At 48.9% G+C, this 15,169-nt stretch overlaps 1 long non-coding RNA gene across 1 annotated transcript; it reads left to right on the forward strand.

The window, feature by feature from the left end:
* The first annotated feature begins 4,399 nt into the window (after positions 1-4,399).
* LOC135453174 (uncharacterized) lies at positions 4,400-8,726 on the forward strand. Its single transcript, XR_010441784.1, has 3 exons — positions 4,400-4,547; positions 5,211-5,420; positions 5,505-8,726. It is a non-coding gene; the product is annotated as an uncharacterized LOC135453174 (long non-coding RNA).
* The last annotated feature ends 6,443 nt before the right edge of the window (positions 8,727-15,169 follow it).

A 15,169-nucleotide genomic window follows, 5' to 3' on the forward strand; every position in this document is an offset into this window, starting at 1 on the left:
CAAAACTGCCGGAGATGGAGGCTTGGTGCAAGGTGATAAGCATTAATTTCTCAATAAACTAATGAGAGGCAATGTTGCCAGTGCCTTTTCAATGCTAGCAGAGCTGGTGGGAGCCAGGTCTGGTGGCTCCTCTGGTGCCAGCCAAGCCTGAGTGACCTGAAGGGCTCAGCCCACAGCTGGAGTCTCGCTCCTGCTTGAGCACAGGGATGGTCTGGCAGCATCCCAAAGCACCCAGCCTTTGGATGCTGGCGCCTCTCAAACTGGCTGAGGCACCCACAAAAGTGCTCAGAAACCCATCCCTCGAGCAGCCCTGATCCAGTGGGAGTTGCCTGTGCAGCTCCAGGAGCAGCAAAGCGTGTTATTCCAGCAGAGCAGAAACCATCAGGAGTGCCCTGCTAGGGCTGCAGAGGCAGGTTTAGTGCCTCTTTTGATGCACAGCAGAAGCATTAATAGGAAACAAGGAGCATTTATCAAACACCTGAAGCATTCGCCTCTGTGTGGCTGATGGGAGCCAGCTGCAAGTGTTTGTATGGGAGCAGAGAGGGATTTCTCCTGCTGCAAGGAAATGGTGTCAAAACTGTGAATGAGTGTGTTTGGGCTGGGGCTGCTGGGCCATGGATCTGTGATCTGTGACCTTGGGCTGGGCAGAGTGATGGGACATTGCAGTGAGTCAGTGCTGAATAAATGGCCAAAGAAAGCTCAGCACGGGCTGGTTCTGCAGCTCTCCTCAGGTGTTACACCAGGCTGACTCCATCACCCCAGGCAGCCAGGGGAAATCCCAAACCAGGGATGAATTTTCACCGCAGCAGCTGGAATGCTTGCACTCACATTCCTCCATCGCTCCTTTTCCATTTTCCTGTGGGAAATTGTAGCAAACGCCTTCCCCCTGTGCCATGGGGCACCGGGGAGCTCCCAGATTCCCTGTGCAGCTGGGAGCATCTCAGCAGTGCCAGCATCTCACCCCTCAGCCTGGCCCTTGGGTACCCGTGCTGTGGGACACAGGAGCTGCAGGGCCCTGGGGAGCTGCAGGGCTCTCGGAAGAAGCATCTTGCAGATGTCATGTCACCAGCCTGATGTGCACTGCCAGCTGCTGTGTCCCCAGGCACCTCCCCTGTTAGAGGACGTGGGGGATGAGTGCCACAGGGGCAGCAGCACCCACGAGTGCTGGGGGTGGTCACCACGTTTGTGCTCCTGCTGCTCAGCCGAGCATTGAGTTCCACAGCTGCTCTCTAGGCAGGGTTTAGAATCCTGTGCACACGTTATTGCCATTCACCAAAAGGTATTTTGACAGGGCTCTGTGATACACTAATTAGAAACAGTCACTTAAAATCCACATCTGAAATGCATTGTGGAATTGAGGTTCAAGGAGTGCAGGTTTGCTACAGACACCAGATTCCTAAAGAACAATTTCCCACACCTAAATAATGATGTTTTCCATCATGTTACATCCATTAGCTATAACCTGGCAGTTGCATCCATCATAATATGGTATTTCAGAGAAATAAATGAGTGTATTTTTCTCTGTGAGAACCAAGGCAAAAATATCTTGCTGCTGAAATATCAAGCAGGTTTATTCTGTGAGACCAAGTGCAGATTCCTGCTCTAATACATTGATTCAGCCATTAACACACAGCATAGACTAGCCTGCTTTCTCCTAATCCTGTAACTTCAAAACTAACATTTTGGTAGTTACTTCTTATTAAGGTTCCTTTTAAACCATGCAAGCAGCTTTCCAACAATGTTATTAAACAATATCATGACTCTGCCAGCACCAGCCTGTATTTGTGGCCGTTCCCAGTAGCTGAAGCCCTTTTTAGTCTCCTTGTCTTGAGAGGGTGTTGGCTTTCCCTTCGCTTTTTAAAAGCATTTAAACCGAATTTCCCAAGTTCTTTCCCACCATACGTATGTGCCAGCAGGTCCCTGATTTTCTATTTCCAGCCTGGGGACCGGGGCGGTGCGTTTCAGGAGGAAGAGTGACACAGTTCCACACACATATGCTCTGCCTGCTTTGCCCGCGCTGTTGATGGGAAGAGCATTGACATTGCCGTCGTACTCCGTCAGCGTCACTCGCGCTTTGCGCTGGAGCGGGATGCGCTGCTCCGCTGCCATGAGCCGAGCAGGAGGAGCAGAGCAGCGCTGTGCCCTGCCCCAGCAGCACCCCTCACGTGTGCCCTCCCTGGGGCCTGTCCTCCTGCATTTTTCCAGCTGGAAAGCGGCAATGAGGGCAGTTCTTCACGGGAGGGATCGACAGGCAGCTGGCAGTGGTGGCAGGACAGGGAGCGCCAGGTAAAAGCTGCACCTTGCCAGGATGAGGGGCTTCCCCACACCTCTGAGGTTGGTGGAATTTGAAGGGGATTCACCACCCCTTGGAAGGTGGAGAGGGATCATCTGGGCTTGATTTAAACCTGGCCCAGGGTGTAGTTTAACAGCATCCATGAGACTGCTGATGTGGAACTGCTCCTCATCTGGGAGGAGGAAGAGGAGGAAGAGGAGGAAGCAGCAGCTGCCAGATGGGCACTGCCTGTCCTCTACAACCCCTGGGCCCTTTGAGGCATGGTGCATCATCTGCTGGGGTTTTTGTAACTGCAATTCAGTTGTGGGTGAGGTGAACAACACTGAATGGGAATGAGCAATCAAATGTAGCACTCCTTCCATGCTCCAGCCCCAGAATTTGCCAGCTGGGAATCCTTTCCCTGAACAATAGTGGGGAAAAAATGCCTTGGGGATTGGGGATTGTAGTGGGGTATCATTCTGCCTTGCTCTGGGACTGACACCCAGGAAATGTTGTATGGAAACAAGTGTGTTGAGGGATGGAGAACCCTGAGATGATTGATAAACAAACACATACAAACAGCACAGACTTTGGAAAATGTGCCAGTTAAAGATTTCCAGTGATATAATCACAGGATATTTAAAAAGCTTGATTCTCAGCAAGCCTAATAAAAGGGCAGTTCCTGAACCTCAGCTACAAAGCGAGACCACATGCTGGAACAACACGAGCACTAATCTCAGGCTTTAATAGACTACAAGAGCTAAAAAATGCTCCTGGGACGAGGGCAGCAGATACCTCATGGAGCGAGTGAGCAGCAGAGAGAAACAGGCTCTGGAATCAGCACCTTCCTCTCTTCCACCGGGTGCTGATACAGGAGATGGGGAAACACCAGTGGGATCTTCTCTTCCAGCAGTGCAGCCCCCATTGATTGCTAAAGCAATAAAATCGGCCTTTAGTCAGGCACTGCAAAGTTGCATAAAGCATATTTGATGGATTGCACCTATCAAAACTTTTAGCGAGAGGAACAGTTACAATTAACAGGCTGCGAACAGGATCTTCTCTGCAATTTTTTCCTCGACATCATCAGTAATTACCTGCACTAAACGTGCTGCTGCTGCTTGGAGGGGGCTTGTCAATCAAGAGGCAGCTCAGACCCAGAAGATCATAAATTTGCTGTCATAAACTTTGCTGCCAGACTGAGGGAGAAGCACTGACACAAGGGTATGAAGCATCTGCAGGGCTTTGCATTCCTCCCTGTGCCCTTGTGATTGAGGATGAGGAGGGAAATTACTCCAGGGCTGTGCCACACACACTGGCTGAAAATGGCAGTACTTCCAACTCTCCAGAAGAGCCATCCCACAATTACCTTCTGTGAGCCTGGCAGTTCCCTCCGCTGGAGAGATACAAGGTTATTAAGCAAATATGATTAATGAATAAAAGAACCTCTGGCATGCTGGAACGAGGCCTGTTGGGCTCCAGGAGGATTCATCAGCTTGTGCTTTGGGAACTGCGTCAGATTTCTGCAGTAATATGATTAACACGCTGTGTAATGGGCTAAATCCATCCCCAGCGTCCCTCCAGTTAAGCCTCTGTGTGGACACCTGGGATGAATTTGGCCCTTTTACAGTGGATGCACTCGACAGAGCTGGAAGAAAGAAGGGTACCGAGTTCCTACTACAGCTGGGAAGGGGGATGGCAGAGAGGATGGAGAGGAGGGATGGGTCTGGAAGGGATCCACACCAGCACAGGAGGGCTGTGGGCTGGAGCACATGTGTGAGAGGGAGCCCTGCCATCCCCATGGACAGCCGCACCTTCCGGCCACAGCCGTGTCCCCGCTGTCCCCGCTGTCCCGGCCCCAGCAGGCGCGGAGCTGCCAGACCTCACCGGCGGCAGGCAGGGAAGGATGGGGAGCGCTGCCTCCCTTATCTGCGGGGCCAGATTGCGAGCAGCTGCGGGCAGATAACGAGCGATGGGGATCGGCTGCAGGGAGGCGTTCGCTTCCCCGGCACAGCAAAGCCGCTCTCCCTTTTCCCAGCGCACTCTGGCGCAGCCAGGCTGCCTTCTGGGCAGGGAATCTTCTGTGCCGCAGGGGTAAAAGCTGGAGGGTGAGTGATGGAAGAGCTGGAACCTGAGTGAGCCAGCTCAGTACTGCTTTATCTCACCCTGCCGGGGTTGCTGCCGCTTCCCATCCGCCCCAGGCCAGGATGGGTGTCCCCAGCACACTCGCCAGGCTTGGCCACAGGTTTTGCTCCACTACTGGAATGCTCTTTCATAGGTAGGCTCTGTCTTGCTCTCATATCCTGCGCTGCATTAATTGCAATATGATATTTCTTACTTGTTCCAAGGTACCTTCCATTTTGGGTAAGTTCCATGGTTTTGAGCTGTTTTAATAATTTCCAGCCAGTACCTTTGTTTTCCATCCTTGGATGGTTTCATCTGTGTGTTCACTGTGGTCTCTTACAGTTCACTTTAGTCTTGTAATTCCTGAGCAAGGAATGGAGCCTTTAGAGGAACTGCCTAGAAAGGGATTAATCGCAGCCAGACCTCGTTAAAATCCCGTTGCCACACCAATTCCCCACACTTACAGAACCTGACCACAGTGTGAAAATTGATATTTATGCTGAGGAGTGTCAATGCACTGCCTGTGCACCGTTCCCTGATTTACTGTCCTCTGGGGGTGTGAGCTCTGGGGATGCTGGTGAGATGTGCTGGTTCATTTCCAAGCCCCCCAAAAATTAAATAACTGCCCACTTGGGCCCTTCAGCACCAAATGTGATCAGCACATTAATGCTGCTGGACTCTGTGGATGATCAGCTTCCAGCTTTATTGCCTGATTTCTTACAGCCTGGTTCCTGAAACTTGTTGAACTACTGTTGCAGCAGAACAGCCAGATTTTGTGATAGGGACTGAAAATCTGCTTTAAATTCATTTCTCTCAGCCTGTGGTCTCCCTGTGTCCTGCTGGATAAGGGGGGACAGCCTTGGCACATTGGTGGCAGATTTCCAAGGAGACCCAACCCACTGGGGAAAGTTTTTCCAGAGGGGACACGACCTTCCAGGACTCCTGGAGACCTGTCTTTTCCCAGGACACCACATCCCATGGCTGGCTGAAGGGTGCTCCTTCCCCAAGGTCTGCAATGGCTTTCAAGGTTTGTTGAAACTGATAAAAATCTCTCTTAGCTACCAGGACTATGACACAACAAAATAGAAATTTTTGTGATTTTTCTCTACAGTGGAAAAACTCTGCAAAATAAGCGTCTGTTGGCTTTGGAAGTCCCTCTCTCCAATACTCTTACCAGATGGCCGGCGGCTCGCAGGGATGTGGCTGCTCTGAGTTTGCAACCCTTTAGCTCCCGTGGAGACCTGGCTGCTCTGTCAGGAAACAGCAAGTTCTGCCTGAGATCGGGGCTGGGGCCTCTGTGGCTTTTTGGGGTGCAGGAGGAGAGTGTGGGAACCCCACACAGCACACCTGGCAGGGCACAGCCTGTCCAGGAGATACCCATGCAGCTTTTCCATGTGGCCTGGAAGAGCATCCTGCCCAAAAGGATGCTGCCAAGGCACTGCAGAAGGAGCAATGGGTGCTGAGAGTCCTCATGGTCCTGGTGTGACCAATAATGGATCTGTTCACACAGTGTCTGCAAGTAGGAAAGACAGGCTTATTTCTGTACCTCCCAGGAGACAGGCTGAAGCTATTATAAAGTTATTAAGCTATTATTATACACAGGTATTAAGGCTGAATGAAGAAGTCAAGTGATAGGAGGGCATACAAAAGAGAAACCTCAGAGGTGTGCAGCAGAATCAGGGAGAGAGCTGGGGAGGCATTTGTGGTGGGAAGGGGCTGGTGCATCTGTGGGATCAGAGGAGATAAACCGTAAGTCACCTCTGAGCTCTTGACAAGGTGTGTGAACCATTATCTTCTGCCATATGGCTGATTTGTGAGGATTCCTGCAGGGAGCTGAGCCAAAGGGCCCTTGTGCTGAGGACATCCTAGTCCAGATCACTAAATGCTGTTGTGCTCTGCAGCATGAGCAGGGACCAGCCAAGCTCCAAAACCAAGGGGAAAGCCCACCTGGGACTGCATTTGTTATGGGCCTCTGCAAGGATTGTGTCATGGTGTGCAAAGCTTGTGCTTTTGGTGTGAGCAAGCATACAAAGCCTGTAAGGCCTGAATTCAAGCCAACTGGAGGAGGGAAGCTCAGTGAGAAAGGAGGGTGCCTCAAAACCCAGCGTGGGTAGTGTCCTGGATCCACTCAGAGCTTAGCAGCTCTAAACACAGTGGGATACAGCAGCTGGATCTTTTTCCAGCAATGTGAGCATCCACCACAGGGAGCTGAGCCAGGGCTGTGACAAACAAGTGCAAAATGTTAGTCAGAAAGGACAAACGGAATGTGAAAAACCACCAGAAACTCCCAAAGTGGGTCAAATTCCTTGATGCATCTAACAATAGATGTAGGGCGGGAAGGACAGGGTGGATTCAGTTGCGTGCCCTCCTGTGCCTCCCAAAATTCGGGCTGCACTATGGGCCTGAGTCTGTGGTGGTGAAATTCAAAGCAGGTGGCTGAAATTGTGGAAGCTCTGCCTCCTCCACCCGGGCCTGCCTGGCATAATATTATCTTCACGCCTGAGCGGGGAGGACTTGGCTTATTAAACTTGCAAACCTGCCTTGTGCTCACCCTCGGGTATCCAGGACTGCCAGGTCTCTGGGGCAGGATGCTCTAATGCTCCTTTTACGCCACGTCTACCGCAACGAGGCCTCCTTAATTGGCTTGTGGTTCCCACCAGCACTGCCAGCACGGAGCCAGCCATGCAGGAAAAGCTGCCAGCCACAGCTCCCGCTCGCTGTTGGTGCATCATTAGCTCACATGTTGTCTCTCTCCCCAAAGACAAACACACTGGGTAGCCAAAGAGGTCTGTGGGGAGGATGCACGGCAAGATCCAAGCACAAGAAGAGGGGGAGCACAGGTAGTTCTCGTTCCTATGCCCCATTTGGTTTCTCCACTCTGCCAAATCTCAGGTTTTCAGTAGCACGGGGGAAACTTGCAGTGAAACATCCTTTTCTTTCCCTCTCTTTTTTTAAAAGGACATCCTCCCCCTTCCTTGCTTTAATCACTTTAAAACAACCCTAGAGGAGCAAGACTTGGGTAAATAAATGTGGGAACCAGGGGAGTTCTTGAACTGTTAAAGAAATCAATATAAATCAGAGTAACCTTGCCCTGATGTCTTCCTTATCACCTCTGAAGCTCTACCTGCCTTTGTCTAACAACAATCTCAGTTAATTAGATAATTAATCTAATTATCTAATTAGGTGGAATCACTAATAGCTATTCCACCTAATTAGGCCAGTGGCTGTATCTCAGCAGTGGTGGTTCTCTCTTTCTGGCTAACCCTCCACCTTCTGCCATGCCTTGAAACCAGGCTCTGACACAATTCACAGCTCTTTGTTTGCTTTAACCAAAACCACCTGGAAGCAGTTTTACATTTTTTTACTCAGGCTTTCCTTGAATGAAAGCAAGGTGGCCAGTTGGAAAGTAGAAAAGGAAGCTCTCAGAAGATTAATTTTTTTAGCAATGAATGCAGGAAGCTCTTCATTGTTTTAATCCATTCTCCTGATGTAAGATTAATTTTAGCCCTGAACACAACAACCTGTTATGAATTGATCCTAGGGAAGTATATTGCTCTGAGGCTGGGGAAACAACATAAGTAGCTTTTCCCTCCCTTTATTTGGACAAGTTGAGCTAACTCATGGCTGCAGTCCTAACTCCAGTCTCTTCCCTGCGGAAATGTGGGTTGTGCTCCCGCTGCAGCTTTCCCAATCCGTCCTCTGCGTGACAGCACGAGGGAGCTGGCAGGAATTAAAAGCAGCCCAAGGCCATTGGTCCCCTGGCAGCAGAGTCCCACTGCTCCTCTCTGCAGGGATGCTGTGCTTGGCAGCACCACCGTGCTCGCTTTGGATCACCTCTGCTCCTCCACGAGCTGTAGGTGCCCTCAGGGCTGCAAAGCTGCCATAAGGCACTCGTGGGGAATTTTCCCTTTAATGCCTAAATTGGATTTAAGGGTGTTTTGGTGCATTCCAAATGAATCAATGTCTGTCTGCAAAACAGCCAGACTTGGCCCTGAGAAGAGATGGATGTGCTCATCCCTCACACCCAGAGCTCTGCTTCCCTGGGATCCCACCTTATGCACCAGGAAAAGCCATTCAACATCTGAGAGGTCAGGAACTGAGACTCTTCCAGCCCCAGGGATGTTTAATGGCTCACTTCATCCCTACCTGTTACAGGAGAGCACTGCTGGATCCCCTCTGACACCCACAGCCTTAGTACAACTTGGAGCACCACTCTGTTGGGCTCAGTCACAGAGACCATGGGAACCCTGGCTGGAGTCTGGATGAGGTAAAAGGGTCAGGTAGGTTCTGCAAGAGCATCTCTGCAGTGAACCCCTTCTCTGACCTGGAAATGCTTCCTTCCTGTAGAGCTCTCAGGTTAATCTGCTGCCGTAGCATCCAGATCTGTGATCTGATTCTGGGGAGTCACCTGTTCCTGCCTGACTGGAATGATGGGCAACTCACAAATCCACAGCTTTTCATTTTGTTTTATTCTGTGTTTGGTTGGGGTTTTTTTCTATATGTATATGTAAGTGAAATACCACAAAATGTCTCCTTGGGGTAGCTGGATTTTTTTTAAAAAAACAAGTTATGTATTTCATACATATATATTTTTGAGCTGCTTGGAGCAAAGTTGTCTCAGCATTCTCATTTTGAAACCCCCATATTGAGGTGTTTATTACAGAGTCGTGAAAATCCACATTTAGTTGAACTTGGCAAATGTTTTTTGGCTTGAAGCAAGTTTTCTTTTGAAGGAGTTTACTATTAAGTGTTTAAAGGTTTTTTTTTCCCCTTTCTCTCTATTTTTCTTTTGAAAAAGCAACACCTTCCAGAACTGGGTTCAGAAGCAGAAGGCCAGCTCTGCAGCAAGTGTGAAATCTGTGAGTTGAGCACAGAGCTGCAGCCATTCATGCTTTTTTCTGACATCTGTTAAGAGAATGGGAGGAAGGGGAATCAGCTGTACTCTAGGAGAAAAGAGGCTTTTTTGTTGTTGCTGTTTTGGTGAGTCCTGAGTAGCTGCACTCCCCCAGATGCTGCTGATCCCAGTGCCAGCTGCACAGAGCGCAGCATCTCTGGCTGCCGGGAGCTGGTGCTTTCACACACCCCAGAGCAAGGCAGATCTGCTGTACCTGGGAGAAAATTGGGCGTGCAGCAGGCTGTTGTTGTTGTGTGACTTAGACGTGTATTGAACAACAACATTCCTGACAGGGGCTGGGATCATGTTGTTACAGTTCCACTGGAGTAACACAGCTACTGCTGCTCTGCTTTGTGCTGTGGCTCAATATCCATGGCAGTCCATCCTTTCTTTTCACTCCCAAGTTTCTCTGCTTTTTCAAGGTGGGCAGACCCATTGTTTCCAAAGTGAGGATGTGCAGGTGGATAACCAGGTTTATGTAACCCCTGCCAGCAAACTGCCCATCCCACAGAGCCAGGAGCAGGAATCACTGGTGGGAAATGGCTGCTGCTGCCCAGGGGAGCCCTGCCAAACTCCTCTGCCCCTTTTCAGCCTGCAAGCTGGGAGATGGGTGAGTATGAGGATGGACAGAGCAGACAGCCAGATCTCAGGCTGCACATGGGCAGGACCAGCCCTACTGACCTTGTGTTTGCTTATGGAGGTGGACAAACATCTCCATAGAGAGCCAGGACCTCCCTGCTGCCTGAGCTGGCTGCTGAACTTGAACCCAAATGGGATGGCGTCTGAGATTCTGAAATACTGTAGACAGAGCTGATTGGGTTTTTTTTCCCCACATTTTCCCCACTTCCAGTTTCTGGCAGCAGCTAGAAGTGTGAGTACCAAAGTCTCTGGAGCAAGCCTGCTTTCTCTGGCTCTACCTTGCAAAGTCAGGAAGTTTGAGGAGGTCTGATAATCACCCTTACCTTGCGTATTTACCGGCTTAGTCTCCACCCGAGGGCGTTCCCAGTGCCCTACCTGAGCTGGCTGTGCTCGCCACCACCGTGCTGGCTGGCTGCCACTGCAGTGCTCGCTGTGCTAGGATACACAGCATTGGTCATTTTGGTTCCATCTCCAGTGCTTTTCCCATTTTTGCTCTCCTGTTGAAGATGCTCCAACAAAATGGTGTTTGTGCTGTGGAGATAGCAATGGACTGCCACCATTTTGTATCACAGACAGGACAATTTCACTGCAGTATTTAAGGTGCCTGGCTGGAATACTTGTGGTTGGACAAGTGTGAATTTGACTTTACCTGTACTGGGGCTTTTCAGCCCCTTCCACAATGCGTTATTCACTCAGGTAATTGAATTGTGATGTTGACTTCCCTCACTCATGTCATCCTAATATTTTAAATACATTTTATCAGGAGTTATTTTTTGACACTGGTGCTCCCACATATCATTGCTATGCAGATGTTACACAGATCTAATGACAATTTTCCATTTGTTGGGTTTCACCAGTCTGTCCAGCAACTTTGTGTGTTTCCTTATCACAGGCTCCAGTGTTCTACAAACAGCTTAGACCTAGGAGATCAAGGTGCTTTTTCCTGGTTGCCAGCATCTAGCCCAAAGGGGGAGGCAGATTTGGAGATGTTGCTTGTTTCTATGGATAATAATCAATAAGACCCATTAGGGAGACAAGTACATACATCACTAAACTTTGACCTCTGCTCTCCAGATCAGTCCCAAGATGCCTATTCATATGCTGGTGACATCCAGATTGCGCTGTTGCAAAAGCCTCTTTGCTTGGGAGGGGATTACAGATTTAAATTGCACAGCCTTTGCTATCTGTAGAGTACAGCATGCAGGATGCTTAGCTAGAGCCTCTAGTTTTTGTTGGCTTTCTTTACTACTCAGCCGAGTTTTATATTTAACGCTGTTGCATGCAGAGTGTTTTATGCCTCTCTACCTTTCAGGCTGTTTTTCACTCCAGTCTGTCTGGCATTTTAAGGGTTTACAGACCCCGGAGATTCCTGGCACTGGCTGCTGCTTGCATATTGCTCCTCATCTTTCAGATCCTTTTTCTCCTACGTTGCTCTTCGGCAGGCTGTTTCTGATAGAAAGTTTTTGGCTTGCTTTTTGAAGTTCCTGATAGTCGGCATTTGATCACTTGCTAATTCAGTTCTACAACTTTTTTCCAAAGAAACCATGAAAGACTATCTAAAAATAGATTAAAAAAAATAGAAAGAAAGAAAACTTTAAAAATACCCTTATTTTGCTGAATACAGGAAGTTTTAAGTTTTCTGGGAGGAAAAAACCCACATACCAAATTTAGAAGCAAATCAGAGATCCCAGGATGTTTGAGAAATCCATTTCTCGGCACAAAAGCTGGATGAAGAGTTTTCTTCTCCCTGTACGTCTTCCCTTCCCTTGAGAGAACATCCACTGAAATCTGCTGGGTGGGAACAAGCCAGATGAGATCCTTTGGTGTGGGTGGGTGAGAAGGGAGAGACAGGGCTCTGGTGACAGCATTGGGGTCTGACCTCAGCGGGATCACAGGCACTGTGAGCTGCTCTGCTGGGTGATTCCTTCTGTGAGTGATCAAGGTCCATCTTTACATTGAGTGCCTCTGCTCCTCCCTCTGCAAAGCTGTTTCTGTTCCGTGTTCCTCTGAAGGTTAGAAACAGATGTCTAGTTTCCATCCCACATGTCCAGCATGGATCAGTTGTGCTCTTCATTCTTGTCTAAGAGCTCTTGCATTGCTGCAATGTGCTGCCTCCTTCCCCAGTGCATTTTACAGTGGTCATACCTACTCCTTTGTTTCAGCAGGCTGAGAAAGTTGAGTTTTTAGAGACTTCTTTCATAAAACAGGTTTTCCATTCCCCTGACCATCCTAGAAACTCTTCTCCATGCTTGTCCGTGCTTGAATGCATTTTTGTCTTCAGCTGGAGAATTCCAACAAGATCTTGCTTGTGCACTGTTCAGTGGTGTTAAATGCTTCCCTGTCTCTTTATTCATTGGTACTTCTGACACTCCTGCTTGGCATTGGCTTTTCCAGGAGCTGTCACACCAGTGGCACTCAAACACCTGAGGCAGCTCTTCTCCCTCCTGCTTGCCAGACCAATGAGCTTCTGCTCCAGGTGAGAAAGGCTGACTACAAGCAGCCAGCTGCCAAAGCCAGTAACTGAGTATTTCACCCCATTTCCATTTTGCTCTCTCAAAGTTGCTCTCTTTTTTCAGTGCGACATTCTCATCTTCTCATCTCCTTTTCCTAATGGAGTCACTAAAGGAAATATCAAGTAGTGCTCAATCCACAGGCAGTTTTATGCGGACCTCTACCAATTATCTCTCCAGCTCCTTCTTGCTTCGTCCCTTGCCCACTTTGCTATGCTTGTGCTCTCAGCACAACTAAAAATATCCCATGTGACCTTGCATCCAACTCATTCCTGAAGTCTGGAAAATGGAACACTGTGTGGTAACTTCTGCTTATCATTCCCCCCCCCAATTATCAGTAAAGTCTCTGAGTGTCCCTGTATTAAGCCAAAATGGTTGTTAATTCAGTAAGTTTTGCTGGAGTGTGCATACATCTCTGTGCTGCACCAGGGCCATCCATCAGCCAGCTCTGTGTTTATACAATCCCTAGCACAATGCTCTTCCCAAAAAGCTTATGAACTCAGTCTGGGCCATATATTCAAAGATGTTGTCAAGTGCTACGTGAGATTTCCAAGAGTAGTTTCCTCCTGACTTCTCTCTGGCATCAGGACCCAAACCCCATGGCAGTTAACGCTGTGCTTTGAAAGCAAGAGAGGGTGCAGTATGTTGGCCACCAGTGCCTCTGGGCAATGCTTGTTTTCTGGTTTGGTATTTTATTTTGTGGTGAAGACTTCCAGGCTCTGAGCACAGGCTCTTGCCTGCCTTGCCAAGGATGCTCTTATGTATGGCAAACATTATGCTGCTTTGTGTGAAGTCTGCTGGCCTTCACACAGCTTCTTTTTCTTCCACTCCTGGACAGTTTCTCCTCATGCTGGAAACCTGTGGAGGTTAAACACATTTAAGCCTCTTCAGGAGGACACAGCAAAATGAATGCTGGTTGTCAAGGCGCTCTTGTGTAGGTGGCTCACCATTTCTACCCTCAATTGCTAATTTCCCTTTCTACCCACTTCTACTAAAAGGTGCTAATTGTGTGGTGATACGCAACTTCCCTGCCCCGGAGAGCGGCAGCATCACTTCTGATCCTTCTCGGTCTGGCAAAATTAATAGAGAGATCTGTGTCCTGAGCCTGATTCCAACTCCTATATAACAAATTCCTTATTAAATCCACAGCAAAGGCATTTACTAGTGGTTAGACTTTGGGCTGTTCAGGGCAGCAGTCACTTCTGAGAAGTTATGCATGTCTGATGCAAAATTTAAAAAATGTGTATTTACCACAGTGACCAAGGGGGCTGAGAAGCTCAAGTTAATATTTATATTTGGCATTGAACCCTATGCAAAAACAGTGACTTTGGCTGGGTGCAGCATCCCTGTTTATTTTTAAATCCTTTTTATACTGATGGTCCAGGTGCAGGGAATTACCCCTTCACTCTTGGCACCCCAGGTTTTTGAGGTCTCACTGTGCTGAAGAAGCTGCTAACAGGGTGTTTATCTCAGGAGCACATCTGGGAGCATCTCTGGCCAGTTGCTCTGGGGAGGGAGATGGATTGCCACACTGTGGGCTTGGGCTGTTGCCTGTTTTTAGGGCTGAAGCAGGAGTAGCTGCAATGCCATTGGGGTGAGGGGACGCTGCAGAGGGGAATGAAGCTCCATCTGTTTCATCCCAACATCTCTGTTCAGATATGAAGGATGTACTGAAGTTTGCTCTGGACCTCCCAGCATAGGCTGTGGCTGCTGGGTTGGCCCAAGAGGTTTGTGGCCTGTTGTGAACCTGCCCTCCCCACTGCCGTGTCTGTGGTGCCCTGGAAACACCTGCAGCAAGGTCTCTTTACAAGGATTTTGCTGTTAAAAACCCACGTGGTGAGGGAAGGGTGGGAAGAAGTGGATTAACAGGATCCTCTCACAGATGAGAGTACTCTCAAACAGCACACATTTGGCATCAATGAGAAAGTGGCATCTTCTGTAGGCAAGGGTGGGAATTCCTTCAGGCGGATTTAGGACCTGCTGAACATCACTGTGAAGTTCAAACCATTTAGCTGGAATGAGTTAGAAAACTTGTGCCATGTGGGAGCCTAGAAAATTCATTCCTTACAGTTTTGAAATCCAGACTACTGGAGTTAAGGCGAAGTGTTAAATAACTTGCCCAAGGCTGCCTTGCGAGGACATGAGAGCCCAAACTCCATTAAAAATCCTCAGATGCTCAGAGGGATGCACTACCTGTGCCACCTTGGTGAATTTTGAGGCTGGCGGGATAATTCATTGAGTGTGAAAGAAATACCCCCACCAAAGCACTTGCCCTTTAGCTTGACTGTATTTTCAGCCCTGACTTTTGCCAGTGGTTCCTGTCTTGGTGTGTTGGTGTCTGGAGATGCCAGCAGGGAAGTGCTGCTTGCAGGACACAGCACCCCAAAAGCTCTGGCTGGATCAGCCCACCAGTGACCATGGCACTCCTCTGGAACCCTCCATGAAGGAAGAGACCCCCAACTGTGGCTTGAAGGGTGTTTGACAAACTGGGAATGATCACCTCCTGATGGATGCACGGGATTGAATGAAGTCACGCTGTGCTTGGCTTGCCAAGTTTTTAACACGTGACGTTGAAAGGGTTATTTGTCAAGGAAGGAAGGTTTCCAGGGGAATTGATAAGGAAGGATGTAGCAGGTTTTTGGAAAGAAAACAACTTTTGCTATGAAAACAGCAACCCTGAAACTTTTTTTAGGAGATAAACTGCTTTCTAAAAATGGGCCACAGCTCCCTGCT

Source organism: Zonotrichia leucophrys, chromosome 12, assembly GCF_028769735.1.
Source record: "Zonotrichia leucophrys gambelii isolate GWCS_2022_RI chromosome 12, RI_Zleu_2.0, whole genome shotgun sequence".
Classification (NCBI taxonomy): domain Eukaryota; kingdom Metazoa; phylum Chordata; class Aves; order Passeriformes; family Passerellidae; genus Zonotrichia; species Zonotrichia leucophrys.